Source organism: Solanum tuberosum, unplaced genomic scaffold (assembly GCF_000226075.1).
Source record: "Solanum tuberosum cultivar DM 1-3 516 R44 unplaced genomic scaffold, SolTub_3.0 scf00287, whole genome shotgun sequence".
Taxonomy (NCBI): Eukaryota; Viridiplantae; Streptophyta; class Magnoliopsida; order Solanales; family Solanaceae; genus Solanum; species Solanum tuberosum.
In genome coordinates this window covers 228765-242266 of record NW_006239211.1, presented here as the reverse complement: position 1 = coordinate 242266, position 13502 = coordinate 228765, and positions in this window count along the sequence as shown.

Here is a 13502-nt window from a genome sequence, read left to right as displayed (position 1 = left end):
ATAGCGTCGGTTCATCCGATTTTCCATGTATCCTTGTTGAAGAAATGTGTTGGTGATCTGACATCTATTGTACCATCGAAGAGTCTTGGTATAAAGTAAAGTCTTTCTTGTGAAAAAGTTTCGGTTGAAATTCTAGAATGACAAGTTAAGAAATTGAGGAATAAGGAAGTTGTCTCTATAAAGGTCTTATGGAGGAATTAAAGGGTTGAAGGTGCTACTTGGGATGCCGAGGCCGATATGATGTCCCGTTATCCCCATCTCTTTCCCCCCGATCTTATTCCAGCTAGTGGTATTTAGCTCATCATGATTCATCCTTTTGGCTTTATGTGTCTTAGTTGTTCTCATGTTTCCTCATGCATGCATACTCATGAAAACTTGATTTTTGATAAAAATGAGTTAACTTGATTGACTTCTTCATGATTACATGCATTTGAGTGTGATTTGCATGTATGCCTTATGAATTGACGTTTTGATTATGTTTTAGCTTGTAGTTGATATTTCTCCTTGGTATTGTGTTGTTGAAGAAATTGCATTCTTGTTAGGCTATTATATCCCTTCCCAGACCCTCCTTGTATTGCCTTGAGTTCCATTAGAGGACTAATGTCCTCAAGGGGGAGATATTGTAACACCTCGGATTTTAGAAAAGGGAGAAAGGATTTTTTTGGGCTGAAGTCTAGTTCTATGTGTCCCATCTATGGACTGTAGAAGTCTCTCTGGGCCATAGATGACAACCCTAGGAAAGGGGGAAATATTTTTTTCAAAAATAAGTCCAGTACCCTTTTTACGATTCATTGTGACGGACCGTTATTCTATGTATGAGTCGTAGATGGGTCTTATAGGTGAGCCCGGTACTTAGTGAAATTTTGAAAGTTAAAGTTGGTTTTTACGGACCGTAGACAAGTCCCATCAAAAGTTGATCCAAATAATAGTTTTTGAACTTTTCTATGGTTGACCAGTATGGTTTGTAGAAAGTCCTACGGACCATAGGTCTGAGCCGTAGTTCGAGTTCGATAGTTATTTTTAAAGGACTTTTTGGGTCTTTTTCTAATTGTTTTAATCCAACACTACGTCGTTTTACCTCCTACCCTAAGCCCTATATAAGACTTTTGAGTCCTAAAACTACCCACTTCAACCCCATTCTCCTAATTCTCCAAAACCTAACCAAATTCACTCCTAAATTCCTCTCAACCTAAGAAATAAAAAGAAGAAGCTAGGATTCAATTTCAAGTATCCAATCCTCTATTCTTAGTGGGATTCTGGTATCAAGGTATGTGGGTATTCACCCATGGAATCCATTCTTCCATGGGGTCCCCAAAACTTCCAATTACTCAATCTCAATTCAATTGTTAAAGTTAAGTTTCAATCCAATCTTTATGGGTTTCACTCAATTGTGATTGATTATTATTAATTAAGTCTTCTAATGCATGATTTAATGTTAAGACATGATATTCAGTTGAAATTATGTTGACCCATGCCTATATTATGATTTCCAACTATGAGCATATGATGAACTCAGGAGCCTATGAATTAATGAAAATATGCATGTTTTTTTTATGAAATTGTTGTAAATGGTTTGGGGATGCTATGAAAGGAAAGTATCAAGGTTATTGATAAACTCTCAAACTACACCTCATCCAATACTAGGTATAGGCGATCGTTATCTAGTAAAATAACCCAACGAAAGGTTGGGGTCGCACCCACAGGGAGCGGTACAATATCAAATTCAATTAAGAAGTAAATCTTATGGTTTAATTGACTATAGAAGTAGACATTGTCGAAATCAAACAAGGTAAATCAAAGGTTTGACAATGAATGTTATATGGGGGGTTTAAAAGTGTCAATTAACAACTACGATAATCACTAAAACAGGGGATTAGACAAGTAGGAAGGAATTCTCGGGATGTGATCAATTATAGGCTAATTTCACTATATGGGTAATTGAAGTTTATTAATAAAGTGTTGAATTTCTGTGGATAGGCTAGACTATAAGTGCAATAGTTTTCTCTTGAACAACTATTACGATTCAAGCGAGTTCTCTCAAACCTCGATAAGCTTAACACAAAAAACAGCCCACACCCTTAATTTATCTACTCTCTCAAGCTAGATAGGTAGGAATGAGTTAAGATTCACTCTCTCGAGCTGAATCCACAACAACCCATACACTACAATCATCAATTGATAACCTTGGTTTTAGAACCTCTCTCTCGAGAGCAAGCCCAAAACATTAAACTAAAATTGTATTTGCAACTACAATTCATAAATTACTACTCAGCTGTTAATCAAACCCACATTAAAATAACATTTAAATCATTAAACAACAATACCCATAAGCTAATTAGACAAATAATCACATGATCACACCCCAAGAATTGAGGTTTTATCCAAGCATTATAAAAAGATAGAGATCAATACCAATTATGTTTTCCATAATCTGGGTATTGGAATCCAAGTCTTTACAATGATCCAAAATGCTCAAAATCAAAGACCAATCCAAATCCACTTGAAAAATCCTTCAATATTGTTCTACAATGAAGAAAAACTCAGAGAACTCCTAAAAATGGAAGAGAACTAAAATTGGACATAGGAGAATAAAATCAGGACCCTTTGAACTCTTTTTAAAATTCAATTTATAGTATCCCAAATTTTGGCTGCAAGGATCATTAGGTGAAGCAAGTCGAGCGTCGGCGACCAGGTCGGCGATGCACCAATTGCTCATTTCCATTGCCGATTTGCTTTAGTTTTTTATCCTCAAGGTTTTGTAACTTTAGGCGATCCAAGTTGTATCGCCGATACGGTCGGCAGTTCACCGAAGGTCCAAATCCATCGCCAAGTTGGCTTCTCCTCAGGGCTGGCAGTCTGGAACTTTAGGCGAGCTGAAGTACCACTCGGCGAGTCGCCGAGTGGCTTTGGCGATTCCCAGCCTTTTTCATTTTTTTAGCTCATTTTTGCCTTGTTTGCTGCAAATCAACATTTTAACATCAGTTCAGAGCATAAATTAGGAATTTGAGGACAATAAACTATCAAAACAAATCCCTAAATGAGTCAAAATCTCGGACTCATCAACACCCCCAACTTAAAGTTTTGCTTGTCCTAATGTAAAACTCAAGATCAATCAGCTCAATAAGGATGTCTACAAAAGTGCTACTCAAGACTCATCACACATGCACACAAGAGGTTCAAACTTCACATTCAAAGTTCGATTGTGCACTCTAAGTTTCAAATTGTTACTAAACATCTTCAAATGAACTCAAGTTCACAGTGCTTGCTTCAAATGCAAGTTCAAGATCAACAAAAGTATTTGAATGCCCTCACACAAAAACGATTCCATGCTCACACAAAGCTAATCATCTTTCGGAATCAGCAACAACTCTCGCCCTCTCAAAAACAAACACATGCATGATCCTTCTCCATAGGCTTGTCCGTATTTTCCAATCAACAAGATAATATGCTCATTCAAGATCACAAAGGTCTTTCAAGGATTGTAATGGGGCTGAAGGTAATGGTATGATCATTTAGGCTTAGTGACTTCTACCTTCATGAAGCATGACCCTCATTTCATTCTTTTACCTTCTCTTACAACACTTTTTTTTATTCTCAAAAGTCACACCCCATTCTTTTAAGCACAACTTATTGGGTACCCCATTTCTTTTTCTCATTTCACACACTTTATTTCAACAACATTTCTCTTTTTCATTCATTTTCATCTTTCTATCTTCTTCTCTCTTTTTTTATATGGAGGGGTTCCATTTTTTTCAACAAGATCTTTCAAATCGGGGGAATTTCTCAAACTTCGTGATTTACCTCCTTTTTCACCACACCCCCAACTTAGGCTTTTGGCCTAAATTGGCTATTTATAACATCCAATGCCTCATGAAGATTATAGGTGGGAAATAAAAGGGGTCACTTGTGTTCAAGGTTATTCCAAAGAAAAGGGTAGGCTCAAATGGTGCCAAGCTAGATTCACACTCTCACAAGGTGGTCCCAAAGAGGTATAATGGAAAAATTAGCTCACTCTCCACAAATTGTGCCTAAGAACATATCTGTCATTCACTCACATTAGCCGATCGGACCAACGGGGAAAGTTCTAGGTATGATCAAGCATGCATTACAAATCAACTTCACCACACATGGCATCCAACACAATTATCAAAACAAGACTTAACCCTTTTCGCAAACGTGCAATGATCATCACAAGAATTCTACTCAACAACTCACATAGTCACAATGAGATGCTATGTGCTCACATATGACTTATGCAACTCAATTCGCCTCATCGAATTTGCACACACATGTCGTTCAAACAAGAGCACTATTCAAGTCATCGATATTGATCAAAACTGACACTCGAAATTGCAAGAGAACAACTAAATTCACACATCTAGAGGTGGCACATTTTTAAAATCATTTCAGAACCATTTGCACATTAAAAAAAATGGACAAAATTGGATCAAAACCAACATATACATATATATATATATATATATATATACAAACATAAGCTACAATCCATCATTCACAAAGCCAAAGCATAATATTCACAAAAGCAGTCTAATAAAGGTGGGTATGGAAATACCTCATCCTGCCAACAAAAGTAGCAGTTGTCCTCAAATGAAAAAAACAGTAATAAAGTCTCAAAATAACATAAACGGGGGCAAAAGAGTCATCCTGCCAGGCTAAGCCTCAGGTGAAGTCTGCATGGCGGCCACTCCCTTTGTCTGGGCATCAGTACCCGACCTCACAACATCCTTGGCTATACTAGAGCCCACCATAGACGTCTCTCTATGCCAAGCTTGCACAACAGTCTCAGCCATGGCATCCTCCAAATCTGCCAAGTCATCATATACAACATCGTCATGGACACCAAGTTACTCCTCATCTGTCTCTGCCTCATCAACTCTAGCATCATCTCCGGTCGTAGTAGCTGAAGGAACCTCTATACAAGCTGGAATGTCTGTGTTTGACATGTCAGGGATCTCCACAGTCCCAAACAACATCGACAGATCCGTGGACTGCAGCTAGTCCACATCCTTCCTCACCCCAATCGCATCGGCCTTCAAGGACGTCAAATCATCAGTAGCACCTCGGCTCGCTCACAAGCCTCGACCCTAACTATAAGGGATTCTAGTGTCAACCTGTGATCTCTCATCTTAGCCCTAGTATGGTCCAAGGCGGCAACAATCGCCCATTTTATCATCCCAGGCATAGCAGCCTCAACCCGGAAGGCACACACATCGGTCGAATGAGCCAAATTGCCCATCTTGTATAGCATGGCCTGGGCGATAGGGGGTCGGGAGGCAGCAATAAAAGAGGAGGGGGGGTGCAGTAATAGTATTAGTCATAGGAGAAGGACAGGGGAACGAGGTACCTGTAGACTCAGTAGTGTGAGGGGGCATGATTGCCTCGGTCGACAACATATCAACGTCAACTTCTGAGGATGTATCCGCTGGTGCTTCCCTTTTCCTGTCGGCGTCATCCCGCATGTACTCTACCTCGATACGCCGAATGTCAGTAGAAGATGTGGGTTTTACCTCAATATCTGTCTTCTACACTCTAGGGACACGAGCCTGCCGTCACAACTCTGTAATCAGCACGGGGAAAGGTAGTGAGGTTTGGCTCTGCTTGGCCCTCATGACCATCTCCTACTAAATCAGCAACCCCAAATTCAACCTCTGTCTGGAGATGATGGAACCAAGGCAAGCAGCCTTTGGATGGCGGATGATGGACTCATTCTGCGAGGGCATGATGGTACTGTTGATGAAGCCGAACCAGTACCGGGCAGCTATATTTAAGTCCTTTTTTCTCGATCTGTGCACCTGCCTCTATCCACCTCGGTGACACATCCGAGAGTAGAGGTGCCAACCACCCTTTAATATCATCTAGAGTCTTTTTCTTCACTAGGTCGATGTAATCATGCATGAAGTCTCGGGAGCACCCAAGTACAACATTTATGTACGAGCTGCTGCAATTTACTTTCTTGCCTCGAACCATCACGAAGTTAGCTGGTTTGAAGGCACTTGCCTTCTTCTTCCCTTTTGACACCAATTCTCCGTATTCCGCATAGAACTCCCCAACCAAAGTAGGAATGTATGGGCCTCGAGGTTTAGTAAAAACCTCAAAATTATGGAACTTCAAAGTGTTCCATACCTCGGGATACTTATCCACTACACCATCTGTGGACAACTGCTTCTCCTCCAGAGTAGTCCTCAAACCCTCAGCCTTTAGTCGGTTGAGTGAACGGGGAGGATGACATTATACTGGTGGTGCCTGGACCACTGCCTGTGTTGGGCTGCAACTGGAAGAGGAGAAGGTATAGGAGGCATTGGGATCCTAGACGGACCATTCATCGATTTAGAGCATAGCTCTACTCTTCTAGCCTACAATAACTGATCATCTTTCGGCTTGGAGAGAGGCTGAAGAACCATCCTCTAACTAACTCTCACTGATGGAGGTAGAGATGTGTGTGGCGTAGATACCCTCACTATCGAAGGTTCCCTCCGCAGGTGTCAACTCAACGGGCGTCTTACCCTTGCCTTTACCTCCTTTTGGAGGTAGCTTTGCAACCGAAGCCTGGAAGCAGCAGCTTCCTCATCTATAACTATTTCACGTGCCCATTTTTTGGGCAGTTGATCACTTTCTGCAACCTTTGGTCTATCCATATATGCAACACAAAACAACAAACGTTGGATGCAATTCGAAGAAAAATCAAATTGTGAAAAATTGCACCGAAAGACTCGCCGAATTATTTGACGAGTTGTTGAACCTTTTTGGCGAGCCAGGTCGGGCTCGTTGAAAGTTCCAGAGCCCAAATAGTTCAGACTAAGCACCTGTCGGTGATGTCTAGGGCCATTCGGTGAATTGCTGACACCATTCAGCAAACTAGAGATAGCTCGCCAAAAGTTACATAATCATTTCAAAGATATAGGGGCACAAACGACGATCTGAGGGTCCTTTCAGCAAGCCACCGAGTGAACTCAGCAAGCACAGACGTATCGCCAAAAGTTACAGAACTCAAACTCATAATTTAGAGAATTAAAAGGCGGTCTAGGGGGACTTAGGTGAACCACTCGGTGAGCTCGACCCAGCTCACCGAATAGTCCAACCTGCCAATTTTCAACCTCAAACTTCAAAATCAATCCCCCAGCCCACGAAAACAAAATTAAACACTCACAATATGCAATTCACTCAAGACCCATGGACCCAAGCCCACGGGGTACTCAGACTTCCCCTGATTTGGCCAAAATTGGCCAATTGACGTCTTTTCACCCTTAAGAATAACGTCAACCTCTCTATCATCTGGCAAAATTTGACAATTAGCAGAATCTGGGGTTACTCAAACTTCACCCCACAGGACCCACAATATTATCAACACAACCCAATAATTTTAACTCAATTTAATCAGTCAACGAGATAGAAATTTACCAATTAAGGTCCAATAAAGACGATTTCAATTTAACACGGGAAAACAAACTACCATACGATTAAAAAAACTAACAAAAAACATAGATAACAACAACAAAATGACAATTGCATTTGGTTTCAACCACTTTATAGAGCGGGGTTTGGAAAACCAACCTTTAATACCAAAAATTTAGAAAGCTATGAAGCAATGTAATCCTAAAATCCACCCTGAGCACAAGATTCCAAGCAAAACGAGAACAAAAGTACGAGAATGCGAAATATATAATAGCGGTTGTGAGAGTACGAAAGTTGAAAAGTAAGAAAATGAAGAGATTTTGAATTTGAAATGGTTGGCCTTAATTTAAACCCTTCAGTCCGACCCACTCAGCGATGCGCTGAGTGATACCTTAGCTCGCTAAGTTTGACTGTCGGGCTCGCCAACCTGTTCGGTGAGTCGCCGACTGGAACTTTGGCTCGCTGAGTTTTACAAAACCGCCAAACAATTTTGGTGGTTCCAACGGTGGTCCAAGACGGGCTCGCGGACCTATTCGGCGAGACGCCAACTGGACTTTCAGCTCGCCTATTGTTCATTTTTCCACAATTTCAACTTTTCAACCTGCATAATCAACGCCCGTTATTCAAAAGCAATATTAAAAACATCAAAAACTTGAGTTGCCTCCCAAGAAGTATCTTATTTAACGTTGTGGCACGACGAAGATACCCATTCAAGCTTCATTGTTGGGGTTGGCCATTGTGTTACTCGGCAACCCTTCTTTTGGCCTTGGATTCAAATGAGTCGAGATCTGACCCATTTGTGTCTCGAGTTTTTTGATCGATACCGAATGAAAGGTAATCGTTTGGCTAAGAGTTGAGACGTAATCCTTCATCTCTTTAAACACTTTGTCTGACCCTTCCAATTTGGTGAGAATGCGTGCAAACATGTCTTCCGTGTCAAAGTTCTCCGAGTCATCCCTTTGCTCATTTAGCTTTTGACGCTCATGGGGAGGCACGTACCTCTCCTTGTCCCCATCTCTCTCTTTCCAATTGGCTCCACGATCACACCAATCCCTGTCATGGTCTCTCCAACCACCATCACGCTCTCTATTCCAACCATGATTTCCACTCGGCGTTGGATAGCTCGGACGGAAACCTCCATCTTGGTTTACAAGGAAACTAACTTCCTCACTATACAAAGCCTCAAAATGTGGATCATCGAGGTTCACCCCACTAACACCAACAACATCCAAAGCTCTAGAACCACTCCCCATTATATTCTTGGATAAAAAGTCCAATTGGGTCATCATTTTAGCCATGTTCTGATCTCGTTCTTGGTCCTTTTCAATTTGTTCCTTCGACATCTTATATGTCAAAGGAGACAGTTGATCCTCTCTTGTATACATAACTCGATTGACCTTGGTTATGCCATCAAGCAACTTAGATGCAACTTTAAATGGCTGATGCATGATGCCTCTACAGACAAGTTGGTTAGCCACGCCTTTGTTAACCGAGTCCAAGCTCCGATAAAAGTGTTGTAGTAAGACATTGTTAGGAAGTCCATGGGTTGGACATTGAAGTAGCAGCTTCTGGAAACGTAGCCATTTATCATGAATCGGCTCACCATCCAAGTGTTTAAAGCTTTGGATATGGTCCCTAAATTACATCATCCTCGAAGAAGGAAAGAACCTTATTAAGAACGCTTCTGTAAGTTCATCCCAAGTGGTGATTGAGTCTCACAGGAGGTCGGCTAACCACTTGGTAGCCTATCCCATCTGTGAGAAAGGGAACAACCGAAGTCGAACTGACTCTTGGGATATGTTCTTGAACAAGAAGGGACCACAGACGTCCACAAAATTCCTAATATGGTCATGGGGATCCTTATGAGCCAAGCCTCCAAATAACTATAGAAAGAGTTTCTACATCATGCTTGTCACATGGAACATAACATTCCCCACAACAGGAGGTAACCTGATAGCGCCAACACCACCTAAATGTATGTCATTCACATTGACCTCGTTCACATCATTCGAATTGCCAATTCATCATTATGGCCCAGCCGACTGGCATTGCTACCATTTACGCTCATTTTGTCACTTGTTCAAAGGTAACAAACAACAACAAACAGTAAGTGGGTTCAACTGTAACCCAATCAAATCACAAAATAACTTCAAAAAGAGAATTCAATAACATCACTCCCTGGCAATGACATCATTTCTGATAAACGCTCAAACTACACCTCATCCCATACTAGGTCTAGGCGATCGTTATCTAGCATAATAACCCAATGAAAGGTTGGGGTCGAACCTACAAGGAGCAGTACAGTATCAAATTCAATTAAGAAGTAAAGCTTATGGTTTAGTTAATTATAGAAGTAGACATTGTCGAAATCAAACAAAGTAAATCAAAGGTTTGACAACGAATGTTAGATAGGGGGTTGAAAAGTGTCAATTAACAACTATGATAATCACTAAAACAGGGGATTAGACAAGTAGGAAGGAATTCTCGAGATGTGATCGATTATAGGCTAATTTCACTATATGGGTAATTGAAGTTTATTAATAAAGTGTTGAATCTTTGTGGGTAGGCTAGACTAAAGGTGCAATAGTTTTCTCTCGAACAACTATTACGGTTCAAGCGAGTTCTCTCGAACCTCGATAAGCTTAACACTAAAAACAGCCCAAAGCCTTAATTTATCTACTCTCTCGAGCTAGATATGTATGAATGAGTTAAGATTCACTCTCTCAAGCTGAACCCATAACAACCCATACATTACAATCATCAATCGATAACCTTAGTTTTAGAACCTCTCTCTCGAGCAAGCCCAAAACACTAAGTTAAAATTATATTTGTAACTACAATTCATAAATTACTACTCAACTATCAATCAAACCCATATTAAAACAATATTTAAATCATTAAAAAACAATACCCATAAGCTAATTAGACAAATAATCACATAATCACACCCCAAGAATTGGGGTTTTAGTTAAGTATCATAAAAAGATAGAGATCAATACCAATTATGTTTTCCATAATCTGGGTATTGCAGTCCAAGTCTTTACAATGATCCAAAATGCCCAAATCAACGACCCAATCTAAATCCACTTGAAAAATCCTTCAATATTGTTATACAATGAAGAAATGCTCAGAGAACTCCTAAAAACGAAAGAGAACTAAAACAGGACTTAGGAGAATAAAATCAGGACCCTTTGAACTCTTTTTAGAATTCAATTTATAGTTTCCCAAATTTTGGCTGCAAGGATCATTAGGTGAAGTAAGTCGAGCATCACCGACCAGGTTGGCGACGCACCAATTGCTCCTTTCCATCATCGGTTTTCTTTGGCTTTTTATCCTCAAGGTTCTGTAACTCTAGGCAATTCAGGTTGTGTTGTTGATCCGGTCGGCGGTTCGCCGAAGGTCCTAATCCATCGCCAAGTTGGCTTGGCGATTCTTAGTCTTTTGCCATCTTCATCGTTTTTTATATTTTTAGCTCTTTTTTGCCCGATAATGTCCTTGCCTTGATCCTTTTTGCCTTCTTTGGTGATAACCAGCATTTTAACATCAGTTTGGAGCATAAATTAGGCATTTGAGGACAATAAACTATAAATACAAAGCCCTAAATGAGTCAAAATCTCGGACTCATCAATTATTATGAAAGGTTTTCTCACATGTTATTATGATCATGAATGTGAAAGGTATTTCTCACATATGAATTCACATTGGTGGAAGGTTTTCTCATCTATGTTGAATTATGTTTAAGGAGCTATTCTATGTTTTGATATCTAAAGTTGAGGATTGGTATTGATCATTGTCTTTCCTATGTTATAATGATATTTGACTTTTATCTATTCCGTTGAGATTTAGACTTAGCACCGAGAGGGCTTGAGGTGGATGCTCAAATAGGATAGTGTTTAGTAGCAACCTCTAGTCCCAAACTGCGTTCCCCCATAGGATTGTCGTAAATGACCTAGCTAGTGGATCCACTTTAGAAAATCATGATATGTACGAATTATACCTTGGCAAGTAGATTCTCACATATGGTCTTATTGTTGGTTAAAGCTAATATCCCACAAAATGATTATGTTTTCTTCAAAAATTTATTATGTTCTTTATGTTAATGTATTTGACCATGGTTCATGATTCTTATGTCATTTATTCTTTAAAGCTTTTAAATGTTTCAATATGATCATGTCTACATGTTTTAAGTCATTCATGCTACCATGACTATTTTTATGCATATTGCCTCATACTTAGTATATTTCATGTACTAACACATACTTGTACCTATAGTGTTTCACTAATGTAGGGCCTGACGTTCCTACCTCTCATTATCATGGCAAGTTGGTTTCATAGACTTCTAAGATTGGTGAGTCCTCATGTTCTTAGGATTGAGATACCTTTATTGCTTTAGGTCATTTCCGTTTTCAGACTTTGTATGTGATGTATGGGTTAAGTCCCAATCACTTTCCTTATAATGTATTATATGACTTATTGAGACTTATATTAGACCTCCGCTTTGTCAAACTCTTTTCAAATATGGAAGTCTTTCTTTTGAATTCTTTAAGTTCTATTATCTTGTATGATGTATGCTAAGTGGCTTGTGTAGGACCTCTCATGATCCTATACACCGTGTTACACCTAGGGTATACTTTGGATCGTGACAACAACTCAATAAACACTTGTAGTAGAGCTCGATTATGACATTTTGATACTTCTTGTACAATTAGCTAAAACAATTGGGAGTGTATTGCATTTTCTATTTCAAAGTGATTTTGGAGTGGAAGAAAAGAAAAAAAACTATCTTAAAATCCATTTAAATAAAAGAAAACTATTCTCTAAAAAAACTTAGTATACACCCCAAAAAATTGCATTTATTAGAAAAATATAAATGAAAAAATTGAAATACAAAATTAAAAATTGGAAAATTGAAAAACAAAATTCGGAAAAACTATTGTAAAATCTAGTTTATAAAAGAAAATTGTCACGACCCAAAGTATATCCTTGTTGTGACATGGCGTATAGGACCATGTGAGGCCCTACACAAGCCACTTGACATATATATACGCAATATAATTAATGAGAGTAAAGATTCTCATATGAATAAAAGAGTAACATTAAAGTGGAAATCTACTATAGTTTTGATAAATCATTCTATTACAACAAAAGAAGTGGTCGTGACGTAACCCATACACCACATATAATGTTTGAAAACTAAAACATAGGAAAATGAACTAAATGCAATATGGTCCTCGGAACATGAGGACTCACCATCTCAACGAACTTCAAGTGATCACCAACTAGCCACGAGCGTAAGGAGAGAAAGTGTCACAACCTATATTATTAAACAATGTAGGCATAAGTATTCATTAGTACATGGAATGTACTAAATAATAGGGATATGCATGAAAACATGAAACATAATCATAGATGGACACAATCAAAAACATGATATGCATGCCCAAGCTAAGTATATAAAAACCTTAAGGAAACATCATAAATCATGAACATGGTAAATGCATCTTAAAATAATAAGGAAAGCTTCATAAAATTTAAGAAAAACTCAGATTATTTTGTGAGATATTAGCTTTAACCGACAATAGACCATGCGAGCTACAACATGGAATCCGATGTAACTCCGACATAGAGAAGGGAGAACCTATTTGCCAAGGTAGAACTCCATATCATATCATATGTTATAGGTGGATCCACTATCTAGGAAATTTAAGGCAATCCTATAGGGACACATAGTTTGGAACTAAAGGTTGCTTTTAGAGACCACCCTATTTCAGCCTCCACCTCAAAGTTCTCTCGGTGTTAAGTTAAATTCCAACGTAATATTCAATTTCATAAACATATTATCGTCCTTGGAAAATTACATTATAAATACTAATCCAAGCTCAAAAACATCATAGAATAGCTCATTAAATCTTGAATCAAGCATATGTGAGAAAACCTTTCACAAATCCATGATTCCTTAATATGTGAGAAAATCCTTTCACAATTTTATTGATGCTCATTTTAAAGAATCATAATTCATAAAAAAATTCCTTTTCATAAGTCATGCATAACTTCATGAAAACGTCAATCATAGATTCATAGTTTGTTCA